Source organism: Lactuca sativa, chromosome 1 (genome assembly GCF_002870075.4).
Source record: "Lactuca sativa cultivar Salinas chromosome 1, Lsat_Salinas_v11, whole genome shotgun sequence".
Taxonomy (NCBI): domain Eukaryota; kingdom Viridiplantae; phylum Streptophyta; class Magnoliopsida; order Asterales; family Asteraceae; genus Lactuca; species Lactuca sativa.
Window position 1 is genome coordinate 214912212 of NC_056623.2, and position 25823 is coordinate 214938034.

The following is a 25823-nucleotide window of genomic DNA, read 5'->3' on the forward strand; positions in this document are numbered from 1 at the left end:
GTGGCAGTGGTGGCACTCTGCCTTCGGGTTAGAGCAGGGCTTAGCGGGATCAACTTTGGTCCCACTAGAAGAGGCATCATCTCGGGCTTTCGCCTTGCGATAGTTCTTCGATGGAGCTTTCCTCTTCTTTCCCTTCCCTTGACCAATAGCCAAGACAGGAGCAGCGGGCGGATTGGGAGTAGGTGCAACAGACTTGTCCTTGAAGTTGTTCTCAGCGACTCTCAAGAGACCTTGGAGTTTACTTAGGGTGACTTCCTCTTTGTTCATGTGGTAGGTCATCCTGAACTGGTTGTACATCGGAGGCAAAGAGTGAAGCACCATGTCGATCGCCAAGTCTTCACCGAAGTCAACATTTAACTTGCGAAGGCGGTCGACATACCTTTGCATCTTTTGCAAGTGCACGGTAAGAGATTCTCCATGACCCATCTTCGCGGAAATCATGTTAGTGAAAATCTCATACCGCTCTTGTCTCGCGTTTTGGTGGTACCTCTCCAATAAGTCTTGGTGCATCTCGTACGGGTACATGTCCTCGTAGGACTTTTGGAATTCGGAGTTCATGGTAGCGATCATGATGCAATGTACCTTCGTTGCATCTCGCTCATGAGTTTCAACGGCGGTGATTTCGGATGGAGTAGCGATTTCGGTGTTGAATTTCTCGAGCTTCTCATCAAGGACATACTCCTTGTCCTCATAGCGAGCAATGGTGCGAATGTATCTTATCCATTCGCTAAAGTTCGTTCCATCGAAGGTGACCTTTTGGCAAAGGCTCATCAACGTGAAAGAACTAGCAGCAGCATTGTTTGCGTTCGACATCTATAATTAGAAAAGGACAAAGATAGATTAGAATAAGAATCCCTAATTATCACCCAATAAGAAAAATTAGGGCTAGGATCCAACAATAACATTTACATATTAGAAAAGGGATGCCGTAATCTAACATGCAAATAAATTGAAGGTAAGTGAATGACGATTCACCAATTCTCCATCACAAAAGCTAAACTATTAGTCCTAAGTGTTTTTGAGAATTCCTAGGTTCGGATGAGATTCATTGAAACTATTCAATGGCATGTTTAAATCTCGATATGCCCCTCTTGTTTGTGACTGGGATGCCGAGGATCACAAAGCGGGTGTGAATTACCATGCAAATTCACATGGTGCCTTCATTGTAACGATCACCTATTCGATGTGCCGGTAAACCACACACGCTCCATCAAACTATGATAAACAATGAATCACCCTTTGCCACCTTCGCTTAGAACCAATTAGTGTGCCGGTAAACCACACACGCTCCACTAACATCTTAGCAAGGTGCAAAGTGTAATTTCATGGGATTGCATCAATTCACTTTTCCTAAAGTAACTAAGATTGGGAAATTTAAAATATGTGTAGTTAGTTTATATTTCTTATTATACTTTTAATGAGAGGATGATGTTGCTCTATCCTACCCGTTCGGCTAACGACCCTCCACCAATCAAGCAAGCGGTGGGTGTGAGTGTACACCCATTAAGCGCCATTTTATAGGCCGCAACCTTATACCCACCTTATAGATTGGCTTCGTGAATGAGGCCTACTAACGGTAAGACTAGCATTTAGTTATACATATATATATATATATATATATATATATATATATATATATATATATATATATATATATATATATATATATATATATATATATATATTATTCTAGTAAATGTAACGCCAAGAATTTAAAAATAATTTTTCGCATTTAATAAAGACAAACTTCATTTAATATTCAATAAAACATCATTATTTGTAATTCATTTCATAACATATATAAAAACCCCAAGATCACATAATATAAAAATCCCGCGTGTGTGCACTGATCAGGCCGGCGCCTTCCCGCGATCCTCACTAGTACCTGAAACAAATAACACCAACACTGTAAGCATAAAGCTTAGCGAGTTCCCCAAAATACCATATAACACATATTAGCCACTCGAGGCTATAACTCTGTGGGTCCGTGCACCCATACTCTGTGAACCCTCAGGTTCTAACTCTGTAAACAAGCATAGCATAAATCACATAGAAGAATGCAGTGCAACACATAACATACATAGCATACAAATACACTATCATATAACTCTGGTTACCTACTCAAGGTAAAGTATAGTGAGAAGACTCACCTCGCGTGTCTCGATATCTCACAACCTGGGAATCCCTCGTGCCCGATCCTCCGAGCTCTAATCCTCCTATAACATCACAATGTCCCTAGTTAACACTTTATATCTCTAATGTTGACGATCCCTAAGAAGTCAACACAGGTCCACTCTGGTCAACGGTCAACGGTCAACGGTCAACTTTGATCGGACTCGGCGAGTGCTAGGGCGACTCGGCGAGTCTACACGTTCTCACCAATTCTCTAAGATTCCCTTTCTACACGTCGAGTATCCCCCCTGACTCGACGAGTTCCTTCTGGAAGAATCGCGGGGCCACCCCGACTCAACTCGCCGAGTCTGAAGAACGACTCGGCGAGTCCCAGTTCGACTCAGACCACCTGTTAACCCTCTCTAACTCGCCCTGACTCACCGATCCAACTCATAACCCGGACAGGACCACTCTATGGCAATCTTCAAGCTACTCGCCGAGTCTGTTCATCGGACTCGGCGAGTCCATGCCATGCAACCGCCCAAACTGCTTTCTAAGGTCAGATCTGCTCTGACAATTCACAGGTCTGGCCTTCCTAAACTGGTTCATCACGTAAAGCCCTCATTTTGGTGCTCATAATACACCCCATGACTCATAATTTACGTTTTGACCTAAGGCATAAGGATTCCAATCCAAAACCTCCATTGATTCCCGAAATGCTCAGGCATGGGACATTCTGGACTTCCAAGGGTCCCAATATAGGGTTCCAATCGCTTGGGGGACTAAGGAAACACTCAATCTAGCCACAAAAGGGTTCAATAAACCCTAAATCCATATACACATCAACATAGAAGAATGCAACTCGAAAATATTACCTGAATAACGTTGCTCTGTGTCCCCAATCCTCAGAATTTGGCTTCTCTTGTTGTTCCCTTAACCAAGCCTCCTCCTCCTTGCAAAATAACACTTCCAAGATCAATAATGGTCTTCTACCTTGCTCCAGATGCTCACAATCGAATTAGGGTTTCTCTCAAAGGACTAGGATGAGCAATGACGGCCATAAGGCCCCTTATATATGTCCCAAACCTGGACGATTAGGGTTTCGCTAAACAGCGCAGACTCGCCGAGTCCATATCCGGACTCGTCGAGTCCAGTCGCGAACCCGCGACCATATCCGCGATCCTACTCGGCGAGTCTGAGTTCCAACTCGCCGAGTCCCCTCTTAAAACACCCAAAAATCATAAATATAACGATACCTGGAATTCCAGGCTGTTACAACTCTCCCCCACTAGGACTAGACTTCGCCCTCGAAGTCTCACTCTGAAAATAGCTCCAGATGCTGCTCCCGCATCTCACGCTCCGGCTCCCCGGTCATTTCCGATCCCTTCCGGTGCTGCCACTGAACTAATACCAGAGGTATCTCCTTATTCCTCAGAACCTTGATCTTCCGATCTCTGATGGCCACTGGTCTCTCGGCATAATTCAGGCTCGCATCCACCTGAATGTCCTCTAATGGAACCACTGCCGACTCATCGGCTATACACTTTCTCAATTGCGACACATGAAAAGTGTCGTGGATCTGACTCAATTCCGCTGGTAACTCCAAACGGTAGGCCACCCGGCCTACCCTCGCAATCACACGAAAAGGCCCAATATACCGGGGCCCCAACTTGCCCCTCTTCCTGAATCGAATCACTCCTTTCCAAGGAGAGACCTTCAGGAGTACGAAGTCGCCGACCTGAAACTCAAGCTCGGATCGGCGTCTGTCTGCATAACTTTTCTGTCGGCTCTGGGCGGTCAATAACCTCTGTCTAACCTGTTGAATCTGCTCTGTCGTCTGAAGCACGATCTCTGTACTGCCCATCACTCTCTGTCCCACCTCTCCCCAACAAATGGGGGTCCGACATCTCCTACCATACAACAGCTCAAAGGGCGGCATACCGATGCTCGAATGATGGCTGTTGTTGTAGGAAAACTCCGCCAAGGGCAAATACGCATCCCAGCTACCCCCAAAATCCAACACACACGCCCGAAGCATGTCCTCGAGCGTCTGAATCGTCCGCTCACTCTGACCGTCTGTCTGGGGATGATATGCGGTGCTAAAATGCAATCTAGTACCCAACTCCTCATGAAATTTCTTCCAGAACCTAGAAGTGAAACGCACATCACGATCTGAAACAATCGAGATCGGCACCGCATGCCGAGATACTACTTCTCTCACATACACCTCCACCAATTTCTCTGCTGAAGAACTCTCACTAATGGAAAGGAAGTGAGCGCTCTTCGTCAATCTGTCTACAATCACCCAAATTGCATCAACTCCTCTGGCAGTCCTCGGCAATTTGGTGATGAAATCCATAGTGATCTGTTCCCACTTCCACTCGGGAACCTCCAATGGCTGCAACTTGCCATGCGGTCTCTGGTGCTCGGCCTTAACCCTACGGCAGGTCAAGCACCTCTCAACAAACCACGTGACGTCCCTCTTCATGCAGGGCCACCATGTCACACCCCAAAACCGAGAACGGCGGAAACATTCTGGGGCGGAGGACGTCATGTATAATATCAACAACAATGTAAAGTAGTAAACGAGCAACAACATCATCCATTGCATTAATAAAATAATTATTATACAATTGTATTCTGTCAAATTTTGATAAACACTAAAGCATAAATCAAAATGAAAGATAAGTCTTGAATAAGCTCCATCTTCCTTTCTCCTTGCATCGGTACCTGTCTATGATGACCTGAGGATACAAGTAATTTTGAAAGCGAGTATCAGCTATGAAGCTGGTGAGATCATAAGTATTAATGTGTCTTAATTTGTAAAACTTATAATTTTTAAGACTTGACATTGTTTTGAAAGAAAGCTCATTAAAAGTATGAAAATGTTTGTAGATCAGTTGTAAATGTTTGAAAAACCCTAGAATCCCTATGATTCCTATTAGTAACGAAAGGAGTCTTCTACCAAGACTTAACTGTGCTATTTGTAGTTTTCTACCAAGGCCTAATTGTGTTACTATTATTATCATTATAAGAAATTTTATCCCTTGGTACTAGGATACCTAAATATAATTTTACCTCATTGGTTATGTGAATGAGTCACAATTATAGGTAATAGTATAACTAACTTGAAATCATACCCTTTGGTACTAGGGTAATTGTAAACGTTAACTTTAAGCCATCCGTAGACGTACTCTTTACCTCTGTTGCTAACAGCCGGGTATAGGAATAGTCAATCCCTCCTCGTGCACCTGAAAAGGTACCAACCTTTTGACATCCGTAGATGTACTTTTACCTCTGTAGCTAACAAAGATTCTAGGAATGGTCAATCCCCCAACTAGCATCCTCTATTACAAGGATAATAATCTATTCTATCTCGTCGATTATGTGATCTTATCACAAGGAAAAGGTAAGAACACGGATTTAAAAACGGAGTCGATACATATAAAATGTAATAGGACTCCTACTGATGTATCTATGCACAAGTACTCCTATAAGTATAGTAATGTAAATATTATAGTAGAGTACGGTAAGGTTCTACGTGTGCTAGCTGTAATGTGTGTTCTTTCTATCTAGCAAGTATAGTAATATAAACGTTCTAGTATAGATGTATATGTTCTCGTCCTAGTATAGTTTGTACATGTAATGTATAGTAATGTTTTAGAAAGTATTGACTCATGAATGAACTGACTCATTGTATGATATCGCATTCTAGTAATGGTTCTGGTATTTTCCTGAACTACCCATATGGTAGCTTACTAGTAATCTAAGTGGTATGTATGGACGTGGATGTATACCCTTGTTACCCAAGGGCATAGGATGAACTGGAAGGACCTTTTATGACTTTATATGTACACGTGATATTAGTTTAAGGAAAGATCGACTTGATGTCAATCTATAAAACAATTTGAAGGCATAAGTTTGATAAAACAATATAAGTATAAGGAACATTTGTTTGAAATACAGTGTAAATAAGTTTGAAATATGATAAACAGAGTAAGAGGTACAGTGTAATAAGGAGTTTAAAACATATAAAATGTTTATAAAAATCATTTGAAGGAAACTGTTTGGTAAAACGGCTAATGAGTAGCCAAATCTTTTGAATGTTGTATATTAATCACATGTGATTGATGTAATAAGTAATATACTCCTACTTACTAATCACATGCGATTGACATAATAAGTAGCATGATTCTACTTGTATTCCCCCCCCCCCCCCCCATAAAGCATTTAAAAGTAGTTTAAAACATTATTTAAGGGGTATGAACTCACATGAAAACTTGAAGATAGCGAGATGAAAACCGGGCAGAGTTTCGTCTCGGGAAACGGACTTTTCTCGGGATTCTCGGGAATCTCGGGAGTAAAATCGACCGTCGGGACAAGAGCAAAAAGGCCAGAGCTTCGGGTTTGAACGGGCACGGAAAACGAGGCAAGATGCAAGAGAAAAGAGGAGAATTGAGCAAATAATTCGGAAAGCCTTGCATCCTATTTATAGGAAGGCTGAACCGCCTCGGTACGCGGGGCGTACGCTTGTATGCAGCGCGTACGCGTACGTCATGCATGACCGAAGCCTCGACTGCCTCGGCTTCGGATGGGATGGGTTGCTGGGTACGCGGGTCGGATGGGACGGCAGGTCGGACGGGACAGCGGGTCGGACGGGTCGGAGCTTCGGACGGGTCGGACGGGTCGGATTCCTCGGATATGGCGACGTGGACGATCCGAAGCCCTTGATCTCAGTACGCGGGGCGTACGAAGGTACGCAGGGCGTACTTCGGTCCTATCCGATGACTCCCCTTCGGATAATACCGGGAGTTTATAATTAAATTTATATTTATTTTAATTAAACTTCTAAAATTCATATCTCCCTCATACGAACTCCGTTTTTGACGTTCTTTATATCCACGCGAAGGTAAGACCAAGATCTACAACTTTCGTTTAGAATCCGTTGGCAAATTCCAAAATTATTTTTATTATTTATTAAATAAAATGACGCGATTAAGGAATTTCTTCAAAAATTCATAACTTTCACATCCGAAGTCAGATTTGGATGTTCTTTTTATGTACGATCATAGATTGAGGTTGTCTATAACTTCCATTTAGATACTTAATGCTAAAAACTATTGCATCGAAATTTCGCGTTTTACGTTTAATCGCAGATGCCGGTTTTGCCGAGAATCTTCGGTTGGTCATAACTTCTTCGTTATAACTCGGATTTTAGGGTTCTTTATATGCTTGGAAACCTTGATACAATTCCTACTACTTTATTTTACCCAAATAAGATTTTAGGAAAGTTACATTTTGACCTAGTTTGATTGGTTTTACATTACATTGACTCGAAATATCGGGTTGTCACACACCAATATTCTCTCCTCAAATCCAAATACATCTTTGTAGCCCCGGGATGGATCGAGAATTTCGATCGATGTGCCTCCTCCATCAAAGTAGTACGCGTACTGCCCACAAACGGTACCCAAATCCGACCCTGAAAGGTCATCAACCCTCGAACATCGGTAACGAACTCTGAAACCAACCCAACGACCCGTTCTCTCTTCTGCATCTCCGGTTGCATAGCCTCAGACTGTGCCCCACGAATGGCATCCACTACTGGAGCTATCACGGTCAACCTCAAACATACATTTCGTAGTGGAGTGCTCTCCCCCTTACGACTCAACGCATTTGCTACCACATTAGCTTTGCCCGGGTGGTACAGGATCTCGCAATCATAATCCTTGACCACATCCAACCACCTCCTCTGACGCATGTTTAGGTTGGGCTGGTCCATCAAGTACTTCAAACTCTTATGGTCCGTGTATATCGTGCAACGAACCCCATACAAGTAATGACGCCAAATCTTGAGGGCGAACACTACCGCCCCCAGCTCTAGATCATGCGTGGGATATCTCGTCTCGTGAGGCTTCAGTTGCCTCGATGCATATGCTATTACATGCCCTCTTTGCATCAGAACTGCACCCAACCCCGAAATAGATGCATCACAATAAACTACAAAATCCTCCATCCCTTCTGGGAGAGCTAACACCGGGGCTTCGCACAATCTCTGGCGAAGTGTCTCAAAAGAGGTCTGCTGCTCGGGTCCCCATGAGAATGCAACCCCCTTTCGGGTCAATCTAGTAAGTGGCACTGAATTCTGGAGAAGTCCTTAATAAATCTCCGATAATACCCTGCCAATCCAAGGAAACTCCTGATCTCAGAGGGTGACTTCGGCACCTCCCAACTCATCACCGCCTCAACCTTGGCCGGATCGACCAATATCGCTTCCTGATTAACAACCTGTCCTAGGAATTGGACCTCCCGCAACCAGAAGTCACACTTGGAGAACTTTGCATAAAGCTTCTCCATTCTCAAAACCCCAAGGACCTCCCTCAAATGTTCCTCATGTTGCTCTCTAGATTTCGAATACACTAAAATATCATCGATAAATACAATCACTGACCGATCCAACATCGGCCTACATACCCTGTTCATGAGATCCATGCCTACAGCCGGGGCGTTGGTGAGCCCAAAAGGCATCACCACAAACTCATAATGCCCATATCGCGTCCTGAATGCTGTCTTCTGTACATCCTCATCCCACACTTTCACTTGATGATATCCCGACCTCAAGTCGATCTTGGAAAACCAAGACGCTCCCTGCAACTGATCAAATAAATCATCGATCCTCGGTAATGGGTAACGGTTCTTGACCGTCAACTTGTTCAACTCCCGGTAATCAATGCACATCCAGTGTGAACCATCTTTCTTCTTGACGAACATAATAGGTGCTCCCCACGGTGAGCTGCTCGGCCGAATGAATCCCTTCCCCAGCAACTCCTGAAGCTGCGAGGATAACTCTTGCATCTCTGGAGGTGCAAGACGATAAGGCACCTTAGCGATAGGCGCGGCTCCCGGAATCAAATCAATACCAAACTCCACTTGCCTCACAGGAGGTACTCCCGGCAGCTCCTCGGGAAAGACATCTGGAAACTCACGCACCACCGGTACCTCCTCAACTGAACTCGGTCTCTCGGAAGTCGCTCGCGTATCCATCACATACGCCACAAAACCCTTACAGCCCTACTGTAGACACTGCCTCGCTCTGGCGGCCGAACAAAAGGCTGATCCCTAACGCGTACCCTTGCCGTACACCGAAAGAACTCCCCCACTAGGGTCTCGTATAGTCACCAGCTGACGCTCGCAGTCGATGACTGCGCTGAATCGGCTCAACCAGTCCATGCGCACAATGACACAGACATCACCCATCGCGATAGGAATTAGGTCAATCGGAAACTCAACCCCAAAAATCTCTAACACACATCCCCGGAAAACCCCCGTGGCACAAATCACTCTATCATCAGCTATGGAAACTCTCAGAGGCCGACTCAATGCCTCACGACTAACACTGATATGCTGACTAAAGGCCAGAGATACAAAAGACCGACTCGCACCCGAGTCAAATAACACTAAAGCAGGCACAGAATTCACAAGGAAGGTACCTACGCATAACCTAATATAAGCATAATATTTCAACATCAATATAAATACATGAAAGGAAACGTACCAGCCACCACATCGGGCGCAGCGCGGACTTCTTCCGCAGTCAGCTGGAAGGCTCTCCCTCGAGCTCTCGGTGCCTCGGTCTTCATAGGCCGACTCTCTGTAGCTCTGATGGCGGCAGGAGCAGATCCCTGAGGTGCTCCGCGCAGCTGCGGACACTCAGCCTTCCGGTGTCCAGTCTGGTTGCAGTGAAAGCACACTGCAAACCCCTTGGGGCAGTCCTTGGCCATGTGCCCCTCCTTGCCACATTTGTAGCAAGACCCCGCTCGGCAAACTCCGTCATGCCCCTTGCCGCACTTTCCACAAGTGCGGCCCTTCTGGCTCCCTGGTCTGGGATCAGCAGGCTTGGCCCGCTTGGCGGCCGGCTGCGACTGTGCCGGTCGCCGATCCCTCCCCTGAGACTCTGCGTCCTCCCTGTCCTGAGTCTCAAGCTCGATCTCCCTCTTCCGGGCATTTGCCTGAAGCTCGGTAAATGTCCGGTACGAGGAGTTTGCAGCGAACTCCCGAATATCTCGCCTCAAGACGCTCAAGTAGCGGCTCATACATGCCTGCTAAGTGGGCACGTGCTCAGGGCAGAACATCGCCCTCTCGTGGAACATCCTCGTGATTGCTGTAACAGACTCAGTACCCTGCTTGAGGGTCAGAAACTCCTGCGCTAAACGCTCCCTCTCCACCTGGGGAACGTACTCATCTCGAAACATGGTGGTGAACCTCTCCCAGGTCACCGCAGAAAGCTCGGCAGGCGTATAATGCGCCGTTGCAAACTTCCACCAGTCCTTCACTCCCAAGCGAAGCTGGTTCAGCGCGAATCGGACCTTCAAATGCTCAGGAGACGAGCAAGTGAAGAAGCACCCCTCAATATCAGATATCCACCTCATCGCTGCCACCAGACCCGGGGTCCCATCGAACTCTGGTGGTTTTGTGTTGCTGAATTCCCGGAATAGTAACGCGTCCCCACCCTGCGGCCTTGCAGCAGTCACCGCTGCGGTAGCCGCTGCAGCAGCAGCCTCAGTAAGAGCGGCATAACGCTCGTCGAACGTCTCAATCAGTGTGGTCTTTATGGACCCAAACATCTCCGGAATCTCGGCCCTGATGGCTGCAGCTACCTCCTCCTGGATGATCCGGCGGATATCCTCCTCACTGGCACCACTGCTCTCGGACGTGAAACGTGTCCTCACCATGATCTACCGCTGAAATACGACATACAATAAATTTAGAATCCCCACGAACACACTCACACTCGTCAACTCTTTCCTCCTTGATTCTTGGCATTCCAAAGATTCTTACTTGGGCTGCACCCCGCTCCGGTGCTTCCAGTAGTACGGGCCCAATACTACTGTCCGCACCGTACCAGAATACACTCCAAGTCCTCCTCTTCGGATTCCAGGTCTCAAGTACTCTATCATGCGTAGACCGCTCTCTAATATATCTATCATAAGTCCCTCGCTGCTACCTACTCACTCTCAAGCATCTCATAGCAGCTCACCTCTCCTTAGACTAAGGCATCACAAATCAGGCCAATCTATTCTTAGTAGCAATGTCTAGCCTACTCTAGCATGCAGATACATCATATCAATATTAACATCACATAATGTAAGGGTATTTTGGGAAATCACCGTTCGGGCGCAGACTGATCATACACACATCTCCTGCTCTGCGTCTTTTCAAAAATCTTTTAATCTTTTGAAAATTACATCTCAAATCCTCAGTTTGAGTTCAAATATGCCCGAAGGTGTACTCGAATCCCTCAAACCAAGGCTCTGATACCAAATTGTAACGCCAAGAATTTAAAAATAATTTTTCGCATTTAATAAAGACAAACTTCATTTAATATTCAATAAAACATCATTATTTGTAATTCATTTCATAACATATATAAAAACCCCAAGATCACATAATATAAAAATCTCGCATGTGTGCACTGATCAGGCCGGCGCCTTCCCGCGATCCTCACTAGTACCTGAAACAAATAACACCAACACTGTAAGCATAAAGCTTAGTGAGTTCCCCAAAATACCATATAACACATATTAGCCACTCGAGGCTATAACTCTGTGGGTCCGTGCACCCATACTCTGTGAACCCTCAGGTTCTAACTCTGTAAACAAGCATAGCATAAATCACATAGAAGAATGCAGTGCAACACATAACATACATAGCATACAAATACTCTATCATATAACTCCGGTTACCTACTCAAGGTAAAGTATAGTGAGAAGACTCACCTCGCGTGTCTTGATATCTCACAACCTGGGAATCCCTCGTGCCCGATCCTCCGAGCTCTAATCCTCCTATAACATCACAATGTCCCTAGTTAACACTTTATATCTCTAATGTTGACTATCCCTAAGAAGTCAACACAGGTCCACTCTGGTCAACGGTCAACGGTCAACTTTGACTGGACTCGGTGAGTGCTAGGGCGACTCGGCGAGTCTACACGTTCTCACCAATTCTCTAAGATTCCCTTTCTACACGTCGAGTATCCCCCCTGACTCGACGAGTTCCTCCTGGAAGAATCGCGGGGCCACCCCGACTCAACTCGCCGAGTCCGAAGAACAACTCGGCGAGTCCCAGTTCGACTCAGACCACCTGTTAACCCTCTCTAACTCGCCCTGACTCACCGATCCAACTCATAACCCGGACAGGACCACTCTAAGGCAATCTTCAAGCTACTCGCCGAGTCTGTTCATCAGACTCGGCGAGTCCATGCCATGCAACCGCCCAAATTGCTTTCTAAGGTCAGATCTGCTCCGACAATTCACAGGTCTGGCCTTCCTAAACTGGTTCATCACGTAAAGCCCTCATTTCGGTGCTCATAATACACCCCATGACTCATAATTTACGTTTTGACCTAAGGCATAAGGATTCCAATCCAAAACCTCCATTGATTCCCGAAATGCTCAGGCATGGGACATTCTGGACTTCCAAGGGTCCCAATATAGGGTTCCAATCGCTTGGGGGACTAAGGAAACACTCAATCTAGCCACAAAAGGGTTCAATAAACCCTAAATCCATATACACATCAACATAGAAGAATGCAACTCGAAAATATTACCTGAATAACGTTGCTCTGTGTCCCCAATCCTCAGAATGTGGCTTCTCTTGTTGTTCCCTTAACCAAGCCTCCTCCTCCTTGCAAAATAACACTTCCAAGATCAATAATGGTCTTCTACCTTGCTCCAGATGCTCACAATCGAATTAGGGTTTCTCTCAAAGGACTACGATGAGCAATGATGGCCATAAGGCCCCTTATATATGTCCCAAACCTGGACGGTTAGGGTTTCGCTAAACAGCGCAGACTCACCGAGTCCATATCCGGACTCGTCGAGTCCAGTCGCGAACCCGCGACCAGATCTGCGATCCTACTCGGCGAGTCTGAGCTCCAACTCGCCGAGTCCCCTCTTAAAACACCCAAAAATCATAAATATAACGATACCTGGAATTCCGGGCTGTTACATTAAAATCTAGGGTTTGAAATTTAAGTTGTCTAAATTAAAACTTTTAATCACAAATATAAATTTCAAAACTTGAGGACAAGTGTTAAACATTTAAAACATGGAGGATCAAATAACAAATAATTCCAATTAACAATTAATATCCTAATTATCTATATTTGATTTATTCAAGATTTCTTTTAAGATAATTACCAAAATAATCAAAATAATTAATTAATTATCATATAAGGAAATTAAATATTTTATTATATGATAAATATCTTTGATTAGATCAGGATTGCCGTTATATTTATCAGAAAAACGAATTAACATTGATCTAATTAGTTTATGGAAAGTTTAGATAAGATAATTACAAAGAAATCTCGAATCTGGCCATTCCTGACGCCTGGACTCGCCGAGTGCACAAGGGGACTCGCCGAGTCAGGTCTACTCGCCGAGTCCACCTTGGGACTCGCCGAGTCAGTGACTCAGAAACCTTAAAATCGAATTTTGCAGGTTTGTTTCAGTTAATCAAGCAACAATTTAAAGAAAACCAAGCTAGGCTCTGATACCACTGATGGGTTTTAGCCATAAGAACTTTCCTATGTGTGCATGCAAAACCCTAATGCTTGGATCTAGGCTTTCTAATAAACATGCTTTGAATCCAAGTCTTCTAATGACTAATTAGGTTAAATAACAACATTAAAACAGATCTAGAATCATACCTTTGAGTTCCTTGTTGATCTTAAGGTCTTGGAGCTTCTAGAGTCACAAATGTCACTCCTCTAATGGCTTACAAACACCAATAGCAAGAAGAATGATTTAGGAGAGAGGAGAGGGGAGGAATTCGACCAGAGGTTCCTTGCTTTAGGTTAGATGTCGAATTCCCTATGCCATGGGGTCTATTTATACTTGTTGACTCCTTAAGGGTTACAACCTAAACCCTAATTGGATAATCTTCTCTTAAGGCTATCCAAATCCATTCCATTGATAAGCCTTTGGACGATTTAGGCTATCCTAACACTCTTAGAATTTGTCCAAAGCATATCCCAATGGATTTATAGTCTAAAGCTTAACTATCAAACAATTGACAGTTTATACCCCTTTATTTAATTAATCTCTTTAAGTCACCAAATTAATTCTAATTAATTCTATGACTTATATTAATCAAATAACAATATATCATTCATTATATTATTCCCATAATATACTAATAATATTTACTCTCTCTTATTAAATCATCCTATCAAGTTGCTATGGTGAAGGCAACCCAAAAGGACTATGCACAACCGGATCAAATACTTGCCTAATATAGTTACAGCCTTAGACACTTTTCCAACAGTTTGTGTATAGATCTATACGGGCTTGACAACCCGCGCCCTGACTGTTAGCTACAATCCACCGTTTGGGGTAACAAACGTCATAACGTTCCAACGCCTGAAGAACGTTGTGTATAGGCATTCCGAGTCAATAGTATGGTTATAAAACTCACATGGGGTATTAAAAATGCATTGATTTACAAGGTTTTCAAACACATTTGGTTATTTCACACTTACATACATTTCAGAAACAAACATTGGTCTTGAGAGAAGGCTACTTTTATACTAGTAGAAAATATAGGATTTTCTAAACACAAACAAACAAGGACAAAACATTTCATTTCATACAAACATCGTCATTTAAATACTTATGAACTCACCATCTTAAATGCTGATCTACTCTTTCAAAATTACTTGTATGTCCCAGGGAATCAGTAATTTCAGGTATCATTATGCTTTTGATGAAGGGATGCTGCGGCGCCAGTTTAATCTCATATTTTGACATCATATTGTAATTGGTTTTGAACATGTAACTTTTGACAAATGTAAACTTTCAATTATATATGTGATGGTTCTATTGCTTTCTTTACTATGTATTCATTTGTTATGTTACCACATGAAGTCATCCGCCCCCGAACGTTTCCGCCGTTCAGGTTTGGGGGTGTGACACAAGGAGACAGTGGGAGGAAAATCGAGCTTGAAGAGATTCAAGAATCGATAGATGAAGGAACCTCTACCGTTGGCACTCAACCCGAGGAGGAAACTCTGGTTGAACCGATTGACGAGTCCTTACCTGTTAGACGTTCCGATAGAGTTAGAGTTCTACCCCAGTTTTATGGTTTTCATATTACTACTGAAGGGGACACGTATATTAGTGATGGTACACTAATAAATCTTGATTAACCTAATAGCTATAAGGAAGCCATGGCAGGCCCGGAGTCTGCGAAATGGAAAGAGGTAATGGATAGAGAGATCCAATCCATGTATGATAACCGAGTTTGGAATTTGGTTGATTATGTTCCCGGACGTAAGACCGTTGGGTGCAAATGGATCTTCAAGAAGAAGATCGACGTGGATGGAAACGTACACACATATAAAGCGCGATTGGTTGTGAAGGGCTTTACTCAAACTCCTGGAGTTGACTATGATGAGACTTTCTCACCAGTTGCGAAGATAAAATCTATTAGAGTGATGCTAGCGATTGCCGAATTTCATGATTATGAGATTTGGCAAATGGATGTTAAGACTGCTTTCCTTAACGGAAAGTTGGCTGAGGATGTTTACATGGCTCAGCCAGAGGGGTTTGTGGATCCGAAGCATCCGAATAGAGTGTGTAAGCTTGAGAAGTCCATTCATGGAATTAAGCAAGCGTCTCACAGATGGAATCTTTGATTCGATGAGAAAGTCAAAGAGTTTGGATTTGTACGAAGCGAAGATGAGTCTTGTGTATATGTCAAAGCCAGTGGGAGTATAGTAAGCTTCCTTGTTCTATATGTCGATGACATATTACTCATAGGAAACAACATCCCGACTCTGCAGGAGGTTAAGTCCTGGCTCGGGAAGTGCTTCGCTTTGAAGGACCTCGGAGAGGCTTCTTACATTTTGGGAATAAGGATAGTAAGAGAAAGAAGTAAGAGACTAATTGGACTTAGTCAGAACACTTACTTGGAGAAGGTACTAAAAAGTTTTAGTATGGAAAACTCGAAGAAGGGAGAGTTACCGATACAAAGTAATGTCAAGTTGAGTAAGACTCAAAGTCCGAGTACCGAAGCTGAAATAGCAGAAATGAGCCGAGTACCATACGCTTCCACAGTTGGATCAATCATGTACACTATGACTTGTACTCGCCCTGATGTAGCCTTCGCTTTGAGCATGGTTAGCAGATATCAAGGGAATCATGGGAGAGCACATTGGATTGCGGTGAAGAATATCCTTAAGTACCTTCGGAGGACAAAGGAATGGTTCTTAGTCCTCGGATGGAGTGATGACTTGAAGGTGCGAGGGTATAGTGACGCCAACTTTCAGACCGACAGGGACAACTACCGTTCGCAGTCGGGCTGGGTCTTTACCCTAAATGGAGAAGCAGTGACATGGAAAAGTTCCAAGCAGGAAATCGTATCTGATTCAACGTGCGAATCAGAGTACATTGCAGCGAGCGAAGCGTCGAAGGAGGCAATATGGCTAAAGAACTTCATCGGTGATCTTGGAGTTGTACCTGCCATAAGGAGCCCATGGAGATTTTCTGTGATAACGAAGGAGCGGTTGCCTTGACCAAGGAACCGAGGGATCATGGTAGATCACTACATATCGACAGAAAATATCACTTCATTAGACATCGTGTAGAAGAATGACAACTCGTAGTGAAGAGGATATCATCAGAAGATAACCCAGCAGATCCGCTTACGAAGGGACTGAGTAGGGTTAAGCACTTGCAACATGCTAGGAGTATTGGGCTGAAGGATGATATTAGCATAGATTATATAGTATTAGAAACGTGTAATAGATAAATGTAATTAACATTTGATGATTAAATAAAGGAGTTTTATTTATGAGTAATGTTACTATCTTATGTTAATTGTTTAGCTATTGTTTCACTTTGCATGTTTTGACTTCCAGAATAATTGAGTTTATTAGGAATAATCGAATTGTTCAAATTATCCACAATCGTTCATATGTTGGGAGTAGATATGAATGAAGATTGTCATGAATCAGTGCGTAGATTTTCTAAATGGTATTAGACATAGCAAAGGGTTGCTGCGACATTCATGAGTGCTTATGAACTGGTTTTGAGCATTGGAACAAACCCGCGCTTGCTGGAATCACCTTATTGAATAAGATATAAAAGGGTGATCGCGAGACGATAATATCATATAGTCCTAAAACCTAGATATATGGTTTGTTATTTGCTAATTGATTGTACATTGATAATGCAAAAATGCATTGGTAACTCAATGTTATAAAACGCATTGTTGTGTATAGTTGATTATTGAATAAGTAAATGCATATAAGTCGAAGTTTATCTGTAAATTTTATCTAAGAAGGTAAAAGCGATATCTCGGCCGCTCGATGATTTGATTTGACTTATGTGTCAGGCCCGGTCAGAACTGAATTGATGTGTTCGATTAATTTCTATGTCGAATAAATCAGAGATCGAGAAACCTAAATGCTTGACTAACCATTCCATAGGATTGTCAGCATGATATCTAGCAGAGGACTGTAGGATCCCATATCTAAAGGACAAGATTGATTAGATCAGAGTTCGACAGCGTCTTTGAGAGCTACGATTGCAAACCGAATTGTACTTGTGCATATAGTTACTAGACTTATCCAAGTGGGAGACCGTTGGAATAGTGTCTAAGGCTGCAACTATAGTAGGCAAGTATTTGACCCGGTTGTGCATGGTCCTTTTGGGTTTCCTTCACCATAGCAACTTGATAGGATGATTTATTAAGAGAGAGTAAATATTATTAGTATATTATGAGAATAATATAAAGAATAATATATTGTTATTTGATTAATATAAGTCATAAATTAATTGGAATTAATTTGGTGACTTAAAGAGATTAATTAAATAAGAGGGTATAAACTGTCAATTGTTTGATAGTTAAACTTTAGACTGTAAATCCATATAGATATGGATTGGACGGATTCTAGAAGCTAAGGATTGCTTCGAATCGTCCAAATAGTTATCTAAGGAATGGATTTGGATAGCCTTAAGAGAAGATTATCCAATTAGGGTTTAGGTTGTAACCCTTAAGGAGTCTACAAGTATAAATAGACCCTATGGCATAAGGAAATCGGCACTTCATCTAAAGTAAGAGAACCCTGGCCGATTTCCTCCCTTCTCCTCTCTCCCAAATCATCCTCCTTGCTATTTGGTGTTTGTAAGCCATTAGAGGAGTGACAATTATGACTCTAGAAGCTCCAAGACAACAAGATCAACAAGGAATTCAAAGGTATGATTCTAGATCTGTTTTAACATTGTTCTTATTCCTAAATAGTCGTTAGAAGTCTTGGATTCAAAGCATGTTTAATTAGAAAGCCTAGATCCAAGCATTAGGGTTTTGCATGCGCACATAGGAAAGTTCTTCTGGCTAAAAACCCATCACTTTGGACAAAAGACATATAGCTGGATTTCCTTTGATTGGTTTGAGATTAAGAGGAAACATTTCGCCTTTTCGGTCTGATTTGAGGATAACTTTGTTGGATTTCTTCTCTATAATTTCTGAACCTTCATCGTCAAACGAAACTTTGAGACCGATACCGCCTACCAGTTGAGATACACTGATGAGATTATGCTGCAATCCTTCAACGTACGCCACCTTTCTTATTGTGAAGTCTCCATTAGTTATCATCCCATAACCCTTTATCGTTCCATAAGAGTTGTTACCGAACTTGACATTGCCACCATTTTGAAGAGATCGAAAATCCCTCAACTCTTCCTTCCTTCCTGTCATGTGATGTGAGCAGCCACTGTCAATGTACCATTCTTCGTCGCACTGCTCGTCACTTGTAACCTGCAAAAATTAAGCAGATTTAGAAACCCAAAGTTTCTTGGCTCCACGTGAGCTTTTCACAGGAACAGGAATAGTAGGAGAAACATCAACAAGATATGTCCATTTAACTAAGGTTGTTTCATCTTTTCTTTTAATAGTAAACACTTTCATTTTGTTAGGGTTAGCTACAGGTGTTTTGGATTCAGATTCTGGTTTTTGAGCACTAGACTGCTTTCGGTTCTCCTTGACTGAAGAAATCTTCGTTTTTCCATTCAAGTTCGTTGAAGATCTTGAATTTTGAGTGGAGACTGAATTGGGTTTAGAAGAGGATTTAGAATGAGAAGAATTAGAAAAAGAGAATTTAGAATGGGAGTTTTTCCTGACTTGAGGTTCGAAATGACTCTTTTGTTTATGATCATTAGAGGTACCGAACCTGGACCTTCGGTAGCTGCTCGATGATGAGCTGAAGTTGGATTTTTGGTTGTTGTTCGCTAGTGGTCTGAAACTTGATGTTTTATTATAAAAGCTTGAAGGACTAAAACTGGGTCTTTGCTTGTTGTTACTTGGCGGACCAAAACTTGCTTTTCGGTTGCTGTTGCTTTTGGGACCGAACCTATCCTTTCAGTTCTGTGCTTCATGTGGCCCGAAAGTCTTTTTCTCTGACTTAGAATCTTTATCATGGTAAGAGTAATGAGGATTTTGAGAACGCCAAAACTGCTTTCGCTCTGAGAGATTCTTCTTGTATCTAAGATTTCTCTGTTGCTTTTGATTTTTCACCTGTTTCGGTTGTCTGTGGATATTGGCTTTTTGGTTCGGCTTCTTGACAGCTGGTTCACTTTTCATAGATGATGTTTCAGAGGTGACTTCTTCTACATGTATTTCTTTTGTGCCACTTGTACTTGGCACGTCAAAGTTGTCAGGCTTATTCAACGACTCTGGTACATATCTTCCTTTGGTTTTCCAGGACGTTCGCTCTGACAGACCAACTGTTTTGTCTGCATTATCTATAGGAGCTGACCAGAAGAACTCATCACAGCCATCTGCGTTATCTTCGTTTACTATGGCAGTGAGTTCGGCTGTTTGATGTTCGGTTACTCCTGTGACCTTATATACTTGATTCGGTGTGGTTCTCACCTTTTGGTACACAACAGCCTTTTCTTGAAGGGCCGGGGACTTGTTTTTGGAAAAACGAGCGAATTCCACTGAATTTTCAGAAATCAGATTTGTGTGGTTTTCGGGTTCGTTCTTGACAAATTCAGAACAGTCGACTTCAACCTCTACAGAAATTTCACTCATATCATCGTCCTCATTAAGTTCAGATGCGTTTTCAACATCGATTATATTTTCTGTACTTAAATTGGCACTCAATGAGTCGAATTTTTGTATGGTTTCAGTCCTGAGTTTCAGTTTATCGTTTTCATCCAAAAGATTTTTAAGCATGTCCTTATGGTCTTTGGATTTTATAAAAGATTCTATTTTGTCCAGACCATACATATAAGTAGGATTCACATCATCGGAAGATACAACACTTTCACAGTTGTATGCTTCGGCATCGATTTCATCCTCCTTAAACTCAAGGAAGGGTAGAATCATGCGATGTATCTTCTGCCCTATTTCACAATTTAGATGCAGTTGAGTAATGTTAGCATAAAGTCTTTTAGCAATCAAACAAAAACATTCCTTTGTTTTAACAATTTCAAATTGTCTCTTTGCAAATAAATGTTTTCATCCTTAGACTTAATAAGCTCCGACTCCTTCTGCTCAATCCACATCCTTCGCTCCTCACTCTTGGATGACACCCTGCTTATTTGGTCAGTTAGGTTAGAATTTGTGACCCGTGTTTGAGTTAAACAACTATCCAGATTTGAGATTCATGAATTTAAGTTATTTAATTCCTTTTCATATGATTTCTGTGGAATTTTGAACGAAATAAAAAGAGATTGTACCTTCTTGATCAGTTCATCAAGTTCACTGATCTGCACACTAAGAGGTTTTGCTGTGAAGCACAAGTCCTCTCGCTCCTTGGTGTCTTCATTTCCACCATCAGTATTATATCCCCTCATGTGAGATACGTCAGTCACCATCAGACACTTTCCACTGCTTTCACCACCTCTTGCGACATAAGCCTTTCCATGAGAGGGCTTTCTCACCTCATCATCTTCTGAGTCGGTCGACCATACCTGTACGCCACCGAACTCGTCATCCTCTGCCGAACCCTGTACAATAAGAGCATTGATAGAAGGATTAGTAACAGCTTTCTTCCTTTTAATCTCTTCTAGCTTCTTCATCAGGATTGCCTCTTCATCTTTATCCTCATCTTTCTCTATCATTTTCTTCAAAACACAATCTTTGGCGTAATGATTCTTTCCTCCACAGTAATAACAGCTGACACCAGAATCCGCTTCAACCTCCATCTCTTTCTTTGGTTCTTCAGTCTTTGGCTCCTCCCTTACTTTTTCAGAACTATAACTTCCCTTCCAATTTCGGTTCTTATTGGTAGGAAACTTCTTTTTGATGAACCTTTTAGGATTGGACACCATCATTGCATAATCTTTTGAAGTTAGATCGTAGTCCTCCATGTTCAGATCTTCGTCTTCAACTGCATTCTTACTTTTTGATAGGAGGGCCAAGGACCCTAAGTTTGAGACCACACTCTTCTCTTGCATCACTATCTTTTCTTGGGATTTCAGAATTCCCACCAGTTTAGCCAACGAATATGATTTGAACTGTTCATGAGCTTTAACTGTAGACACAACATCTCTCCATTCGGATCTTAAGCCATTCAAAAAAGTAACCTTCTGTTCAATAAGATTCCTTTGGATATCATGTTTGATCATCTTGCTAAGAAGATGATTGAAGCGATCAAACGTCTGTGTAACTGACTCATTGGGATTTTGCTTGAACTCTCCAAACTAAGACAAAAGCAAGGTCTGAATTGAGTGCTCCAAATCTTCATTGTGGAATATAGCTCTCGCAGCCGATCCCAGATTTCTTTAGCGGTACTGCATGAACTCACCATCCTAAACGTGTCAGATTGAAGAGCGAATCGAATCAGTCTCAATGCTTTGATGTTGCACTAAAACTTCTCCTTTTCGTCTTGAGCGACGTCTTTCACATCCTTTAACAAATCATTATACTCCTTCTGAGTTTTAATAATTCTGGATGTTCCTGAATGAGCAAATGGTCCAGACACAATGTCTTCCCATATTACATACCCATTAACCTCAGATCCGATAACGTAGTCTTCGAAATGATGCGCCCAAACCTCGTAATCTTGAGTGTAAAGAATTGGAATCTTTGTTATAGATCCAATACTGTTTGAGATGTTGATAGGATTAGATTGAGAATCGTTCATGCTTGATCGTTTAACCTGTTGCAAGATCAGACTTGTAATATGTAATATTAGGGAAAAACGAATAAATAATGAGATACGTCAATTATGGAGTGATGGCTCAATAAATATCAGTTAATGCGGAATAAACCCTAATCACTTCTTTCACAGAAGAGATGTGTATGAATTACACAGCCTCCTGCTCTGATACCAATTGATGAGTTTATAAAACTCTTTGATCGATTAGATCTTATAACAGGTAAATCAAGAAAGCAGAAACAGTAAGATAAAGCACAAGAATGAATCTGAATATGTCGAATGATTCAATTGATTCAATCCTCAGCAGAGCTCGATGAAGAACTTCCGCTGTAGAGGATATTAGGGTTACAAAAGATAAGAACGATGAACGCTATTAAAATCTCTATCAAAAAGTTACGTTCTAGGATGCATGCAAGCATCTATAAATAATAAATCCTACAAAATAACTCACGGATGGACATGCCCATACCGGAGATCAAATGGACTAAATATCGAGCCCAAGACGCAACACTATCTGGACCTAACATATTTAAAAGGCAATTTTTCGAAGGCAGTAAACTCCCAGTTAATGGGCCGTAAACTCCCAGTTCACGGCCTAAGAGGAGTTTACGGCCTATGACCAATTTCTCCAAATAATTACAAAAATCACACCATTACGTCGAATTGACAGACAATACCCCAACAGATGCATAGGAATGGGTTAATTGCAACAAAATAACAACGATGGAAGGCCAAAACGGAGTTTACCACCCAAGCTTACAGTCGTAAGCTCCGTCAGAGTTGTTTTTGCGATTCTCGGTCAATTTACACGGTGAAAATCATAATAAACTACATATCTGTGATCTAGAAGTTATTACCTACGTGATGGTTGAAGCAGTTTTCCAAAAATCAAACAAATTTTTTTTCAAAGTTTGAGAGGATTTGGGTGGTGTTTGCGGCCGGAATCTCGTGAATGAGGAGATTCCGGCAATGAACTCCCTATTTACCTTTTTACCACCAATTACCCTCTTACCTGATAACTACCCAGTATTTTTCAACTTCCAACACAATAAAAAAAACTTTGAGGATTATTTAGAAATAATTTCGAAAAATAAAATTAAAAATAAAAATAAAAATAAAGATAAAACTAATAAAAACTAAAAATTTAATTGCTGAAAAATTAAAATGAAGTAAAAACTAAGACATTAAAAAAATAATAAAAGTGAAACTAAAAAATAAAAATAAAAAATAAAAAAATTTAAAAATAAAACTAAATTAAAATTAAAATTTTAAAAGTAAAAATAAAATTCAAATTAACATAACTTGACAAAACAAAACTTAACCATTATAACTCCTTTTGTGATGTTGGGATCAAAGTTGTTAGACAGCCTTATTCCACTTGTCGGTACCCTTATCTTCACATCTTCGTCTTATCGATTGCCAGTATTGTGGTCCACTTAAACATGAAAAATTTGTGACAGTTTGGGACATTTTACCAATGACATGATTCAGGCATATATCTATTTGTGAATTATCCTAAATCTTAAATACATTTACCTTATGACCATTTAACTGACTACAACCAGGGATATTGTTGTCCACCTAAATCGAGCAGCGAGATATACAGACAATCTGCATGAGTTCAATTTTAAGTGTACTGGAACGTGTTTCCCGCTTCCTGATATGCCCCAGCCATCAAGAACTTCCAGAGTACTCTTTACATCGGGTGAGCAGACAACCATTCAGAGAGAAGATAGATTCAGAATTTTATTACTTATCACTTCAGAGGGGTTGAGAAGAAGAAGGTTGCATATGTTGTGTACCAGGTCGGATTAGAAGTCATGCAAAGGAGACAACATATGGCTAACAGATAAGAGGAGTTTCATATGTATATATATATATATATATATATATATATATATATATATATATATATATATATATATGTGTGTATATATATATGTATAATATGCAGAGAGATATAGTTGCATATGTTACAGTCCAGGTCAGATCTCTTCTAATCACGCAGAGGAGGCAACATATGACTAACAGATAGGAAGAAAGAAAACAATTTTCTACAAACCTAATTTATCGGAATTTACCAGTCACCCTATCCAACCGGAATTAAGGACAAAATCCGCACATCGAGGAAAAGTTAAGCCAGGGTTCCAAGCACGAGTTCAATTAATGTGACGGGTAGATTCTCATGTATATCTCCCTGCTCAACCTATCCGAGCGTCGTGACATCAGATTAAACGGATCTAACTAGGTCAAAGTTTGATAAGTCCTTAAATTCATTAGGTTCAACTTTTCCTAGTCAAGTCCATTTAAAATCTTTCGTGCCTACCAGCACATCGAGTACAGAGCGTAGACGATTCATCTTAGGTACGTTACGCTGATTCAGGTTGCCCGTTATCACTTGTTAATTTCATTTCCCATCATAATACCCACAAGCGAAATTGTTTTTGGATTTTGGATTTTTTGTTGTTTTTGGATTTTTTGATGTTTTTTTTTGCTGTTTTTGGATTTTTATATTTCTCCCCCTAAATTTGTGCATGGATGAGAATAAAAGTAAAATGAAAAACTATGCGGAAATTTAATCTGGCGTAAAAGAACAAAAAAAATTTATCTATCCTAAAAACAGGAAACCAAAAGGAAATAAAATAAAAAATAAAAAAAATAAAAATAGAAGAAAGTTCTTAACGAAATTAAAAATTTAAAACAAATTTGAGAAAGAAAAAATAAAATGAATAAATTAAAAAAAAAAAAAAGAAAAAAACTTAATCCTCAAAACGTATCATTTTTAGAAATCCGACAAGCATGTCGAAGCGAGATTTGTTAAATAGCTTTGTGAACAAGTCCGCCACATTATTATCAGTGTGGACCTGTTCTAGCCGGATTAATCATCGTTCAAAACAGTCTCCGATAAAGTGAATTTTAATGTCGATGTGCTTGGTTTTAGAGTGTTGGACTGGGTTTTTAGAATTTGAATTGCCGCTTCATTATCACAATAGATGGGGGTTTCAAAATAATTCAAACTGTAGTCCAACAGCTGATGTTGGATCCAAATAACTTGAGAGCAACAAGCTGATGTAACAACATACTCCGCCTCTGCTGTGGAAGTTGAGATAGTGTGTTGCTTCTTGCATTGCCATGTAACTAGCCTGTCACCTAGGTATTGACATCCTCTTGAGGTAGATTTCCTGTCAAGCTCACAGCCTCCATAATTACTGTCAGTAAAAGCATAAAGATCAAATTCAGAATTCTTCGGATACCAAAGACCCAATTTAGGGCTTCCTTTGATATACCGAAAAATTCTTTTGACAGCAATAAGATGAGAGAGTTTAGGATTAGCCTGATAGCGTGCGCATTGACAAACTGCAAACATAATGTCAAGTCGACTTGCAGTAAGATACATTAGCGATCCGATCATTGATCGATAATGAGTTTGATCTATGGATTCGCCTTCAGGATCTGGAGTCAAAAGAGGTCGTTTAGCCATCGGTGTTGATGCAGGTTTAGCATCGTGAAACTCGAACTTCTCAAGAATATCTTTCACATA